The sequence below is a fragment of the Nicotiana attenuata genome, unplaced genomic scaffold (assembly GCF_001879085.1).
Source record: "Nicotiana attenuata strain UT unplaced genomic scaffold, NIATTr2, whole genome shotgun sequence".
NCBI lineage: Eukaryota > Viridiplantae > Streptophyta > Magnoliopsida > Solanales > Solanaceae > Nicotiana > Nicotiana attenuata.
This window is the reverse complement of record NW_017671156.1, coordinates 155,678-161,643: the sequence shown is the minus strand read 5'-3', so window position 1 is coordinate 161,643 and position 5,966 is coordinate 155,678.

The following is a 5,966-nucleotide window of genomic DNA, read 5'->3' as shown; positions in this document are numbered from 1 at the left end:
TATGGAGACTTATGACTAATGTTTGGTACTCTATTAACATAAATGGAGTTAGACATGGTTTTTTTAAGTCTAGCAGAGGAATCAAGCAGGGAGATCCTCTCTCTCCATCCCTGTTTGTCATTGGTGCAGAACTTTTATCTAGGCTTATGGACAACCTAATTGACTCAGGGTTCATTCCATACTCAGTAGATAAAAAGGGACCTAACATATCTCATTTGTGTTATGCGGATGATACTATCCTCTTTTCTTCTGCTGATCCTACCTCATTAATATTAATGATGTCTAAATTGGAAGTCTATGAGAAGGTTTCAGGTCAGATGGTAAACAAAGGAAAATCTGGGTTCTATACTTCATTGAAAGAGGGTGATACTAGAATTACAGACATTTCGAGGATAACTGGTTTTTCTTATTGCCAATTTCCGATGATATATCTGGGGTGTCCTATCTATGTAGGTAGGAAAAAGGTGGTTTACTTCAACAACATGGTGGCCAAAGTTGCTAATCGGATGCAAGGGTGGCAAGGAAGATTATTATCCTATGCTGGGAAGGCAGTCCTAATTAAATCTGTGTTGCATGCACTTCCTTTGCATCTACTAGCTGTGGTTCACCCTCCTAAAACAGTTTTGAACCAGATTGATAAAATTATTGCTAACTTCTACTGGGGAAAGGAGGATAGTAGAAACAAAAGGCACTGGATAGCTTGGAGCTATTTATGCTTTCCAGTGCAAGAAGGGGGAGTTGGTTTCAGGTCTTTACAAGACACTTGCAATGCATTCTCTGCCAAACTCTGGTGGAATTTTAGGACTCAAAATACCTTGTTGAAGAAATTCTTGGAGGCTAAATATTGTAAAAGATCTCACTCTGTTGCAAAGAAATGGGTCTATGGGCAATCTCATACTTGGAAAAGACTAATGGACATAAAAAAAAGATGTTGAACCTGCTATTTTTTGGAAGATAGGAAGAGGTCAAATTTCTTTTTGGTGGGACAATTGGACTGGTCTAGGAGCTTTAGCTAATCTAGTTCATGCTATTAGAACACCCAAGAATACTTTGGTGAAGGATTTTATTCAGGCAGGTTCTTGGAGACGAGAGAAATTACTGGAGGTATTGCCTCTCAATGTGGTTAACGTAGTTCAGGAAGTGGATATCAATGAACTGAGGAATGATTGCCCTTACTGGATGCCGGAAAATTCTGGAGTCTTTACTTGTAAGTCAGCGTGGGATATTATTAGGAAGAAAAAGGGGGAGTCTCTGACATGTAAGAAGATCTGGCATAAAAAAATGCCATTCAAGATCTCATTCTTTATGATGAGACTTCTACAAGCTAGGATCCCTACTGATAATGTTATTAAGAAATTTGGTATTATGATTCCCTCAAAATGTTGTTGTAATAATCATGGTGAGGAAACCATTTCACACCTTTTCAGTAGTAGTCAAATAGCAACACAGATATGGTCCTATTTTTGCAATGCTTATGGCATTAGGTTTATCAAGGATCAGATAAGGCAAACTCTTATGAATTGGTGGCTAGCTAAGGAAAGAAGCTTAGTTCACTCTATGGTTCTGCAGTGTTTACCTTCACTTATTTGTTGGGAGATTTGGAAGAATAGATGCTCAGCAAGATTTGAAGATATTCACATGTCAAGATGGCATATTATTCAACAAGTCTCTAATTGCTTATTTTTGATGCTTAACTGTCAATTCCCCAGTCTTACTCTTCCACATGTATGGCTAGAAAAGTGTAGGACTATAGAGAAGATTCAACATAGTATCCATTCTCAAGCAGTTTGGTGGAAGAAACCAGATAGAGGTTGGGTTAAACTCAATGTAGATGGGTGCAGTAAAGGAAATCCTGGATCAGCTGGAGGTGGAGGTATTATTAGAGACCAGTTGGGGGATATGGTGAAAGCCTTTGCTGAATTTTATGGACATTGTAGCAATAACATGGCTGAAGCTAAGGCAGTTTTACATGGTATCAAATTGTGCAATAGCTTAGGACTTCAAAATGTTATTGTGGAGACAGATTCCCTGTTAATTGTTTCTATTATCAACAGAAGGATGAAGCCACCATAGCGGATCAAACATATTATAGAGCAGATTTGGGAGATAACCAGTCTAGGTAATTTTAATTTTGTGCATACTTTTAGAGAAGGCATTTATGTAGCTGATCAACTTGCTAACCTGGGTGAAAATACAAAGGAACACATTATCTTCAATGAAGCTGTTTTTCTTCCAAGACAAGTTAGAGCTTCTTTGAAGTTAGAACAAGATGGCCTTCCGAATTTCAGATTCACAACAAGAAGGAACCAATTTACAATTAATGATGTTATTACTTGAGAGTATTTTGGTTCGGACATAAGTGACAAACTTGTATGTAATAGCAGTTTTTGGTGTTATGTACATGTCTATAGGTAAGGAGATTGCTTCCATTCTCTGTCCAAATTATTTTTTGCAGTTGTACAATAGATTGGCCTTAGTCAATCTACACTATGTAATCGAGGCTGAGATTTATGTCCTCCTCCGTGTAATTGTTATTTTTGAAATACACAGGTTAGAGTCATGCCTAACTCCTCCATCTTGATGATGGACTTTAAAAAAAAAAAAAATATATTCACAATTCCTACTGGAGAAGTATAAATCCCATTCTTAATGGAATTACGTGAAGTTGCCGAAGCAGTCCTTTTATGGACTTTATAAACTTTTCCTAATGGAAAGCTAAATCCCATCCCAAATGGGTATCATGGAAGTCATACTTCCTTTATGAACAGTGCACGTGAATCCAATTGCAATTGGATTTCACTCTAAGTCTTCATTAATATTACCTTATATATAAATAAATATCAATTATATATATCTCTCACACACACACACACACACACACATATATATATATATATATATATATATATATTGTCACGACCCGGATTTTCCACCCTCGGGGGTCGTAATGGCGCCTACTCGTAGAAGCTAGGCAAGCCACAATTCATAAACTCCTAACTCCTTTATTTTAAATCCTTTTATCAATCATAATAACAAGCGTTGAATATTTAGATAACAGTGGAAATATGAAATTAAAGCGGAAGACTTAAATTAAATAAGCTGAACAATAATGCGGAAATCATCATATGCCTCTACCCAAGAACTGATGTCACAACATCCATGGACTACTAAGAGTACTACATACAATCGCTTGCGGACGCCTGCAGGACTACCTCGGGATCTCGTGGACTGAAGGCTGGCTCCCAAACTACTGCTGCGCACCGTATACTGCTCCGGTACCTGGATCTGTGCAAAAGAGCACAGAGTGTAGCATCAGCACAACCGACCCCATGTGCTGGTAAGTGCCTAGCCTAACCCCGGCGAAGTAGTGACGAGGCTAGACCGGACTACCACATAAACCTGTGCAGTTATAAATACATATACAGCAGAATCGAGATACAAAGACAAGTAATCAATATGGAAGGGGGAGCATGCTATGGGGGAAATACAATTTCAAGTAAAAGTCGTCCAGTATCGAAGGAAACAACACAACTCAGACATTAATAAAGAATTAAAAAGCAACAAGTGCACGGCATCACCCTTCGTGCTTTTACTCTCATCCTCACCAAACAATAATATAATAAACGTGCACGGCATCACCCTTCATGCTTTTACTCTCTTTCCTCACATATAATCAATAGAATCGGCACGGAATGGTACATCGTGCGGCACGACATCACCCTTCGTGCTTTACTCTCTTTCCTCACAATAAGCAAACAATGCACGGCATCACCCTTCGTGCTTTACACTCTTTCCTCACAATAAGCAAACAATGCACGGCATCACCCTTCGTGCTTTAACACTCTTCCTCACCCAAACAACAATCACAAACAAGGGGCAAGGAAATAAATAAAATAATAATAGAAATCCCGGCAAGGGAACACAATTAAACAATTAAATCCCGGCAAGGGTACAACATCAATAATCTCAACGCCCGGCAAGGGAAAATAATCAATAAGCAACAATATCCCGGCAAGGGAGCAATTTAAATACTCTTTCTCTTCCTTTCACTTTTATTTCATATCTCACTTTACCACTTGAGCCAATGCTCCAAAGGGTTCAACCATTTCATATACGTTCACAATTGTAATATAACTTGAGCCAACGCTCCTCGATGTTCATAGGTCACAATTTCCTTTCACAAGCTTTTCACAACAAATAGGAATCATCACCAAGGCAATAGAAATACAACGAAATCAAGATATTCATAATTTAAAGACTCACGATCATGCTAGACACCAACGTATAGATACTCGTCACCATGCCTATACGTCGTACTCGACAATTACCACATAGCAAATAGGACTCAGCTCCTAATCCCTCAAGCTAAGGTTAGACCAAACACTTACCTCAAACTTCCACGACTAATTCAATCCTCAATAACCGCCTTTCCTCTCGAATTCGGCTCCAAATCAATTGTATCTATACAATAATGACTTCAATACATCAATAAATGCTAAACAACACGAACCCAATGCCTAATTATAGCTTTTCCATCATATTTCCCAAAAACTCAAAAATCGACCCCGGGCCCGCTTGGTCAAAACACGAGGTTCAGACCAAAATCAAATCACCCGTTCACCCACGAGCCCGAATATATAATTTATTTTCAAATTCGACCCCGAAACGAGGTCTAAATCAAGAAAAATCAAAAAGCCCTAACTCTACCCAAATACCCAATTTTCTACCTTAAATCACATGTTTTAGGCCTAAGATTTCAATAGATATTGAAGGAATTGGAAGAAAATAAGCTAAGAATTACTAACCCAAGAGGTTTTGGTGAAGAATCGCTTCAATGGTCGCCTAAGAGCTTGGAGAAGAAGAGGTTTTGTGAAATTTCTAATGAATCCCGTAGCTATTGTTTTCTGAAGTTTAAAAAATTCAACTGGGCGAAAATGCTCTATGCGATCGCGAAGAAGGTCATGCGATCGCATAGGGGAAGGGAAGGTTGGTCTCTGCGATCGCGAACCAAGCATTGCGATCGCATAGAAGAAATGACTTCGCCTTTTCAGGTTTGGTTTAATGAACTGCGATCGCGGAAGAAAGATGCGATCGCATGGAATGAATTGTGGCTAAGCTACGCGATCGCGGATGAATCTATGCGATCGCATAGAACAAAACTGGGCACCTGGAAGCTTACACTATGCGATCACGAGGCTGCCTATGCGATCGCATAGGACTAAATATCAGACACCAGAACTGCTATTTTCTGCAACTTTTTCTAAGTCAAAACCACTCCGAAACACACCCAAGCCCTCGGGGCTCCTAACCAAATACATGTACTAACTCAACAACATCATACGAACTTATCTGTGCGATCAAATCGCCAAAATAACATCAAATATAATGAATCAAACCTCAAAATCAAGAGTTTTTTCTCAAACTTCATTAAGTTTCAAATTTAGAACTTTAAGTCCGAAACACGTCAAACGACGTCCGTTTTTAACCAAACATTACAGAAATATCTTAATTCACATATAAGACCTGAACCGGGCGCCGGAACTAAAATACGGGCCCCATACTAACACGTTCCAATCAAATATCATTTCAATTTTTCCTTAACAATTTTAGAAAAATAATTTCTTTTTAAAATTCATTTCTCGGGCTCGGGACCTCAGAATTCGATTCCGGGCATACGTCCGAGTCCCATATTTTCCTACGGACCCTCCGGGACCGTCAAATTACGGGCCTGGGTCCGTTTACCCAAAATGTTGACCGAAGTCAAATTTATTCATTTTAATATCAAAACTTAGCATTTTTCACAGAATTTCATATTTAAGCTTTCCGGCTACGCGACTGAACTGCGCACGCTAATCGAGGCAACTCTAAATGAGGTTTTCAAAGCCTCGGAAGCACAGAATTCATTTAAAATGGTGATGACCCTTTGGGTCGTCACACACACACACACACACACACACACACACACA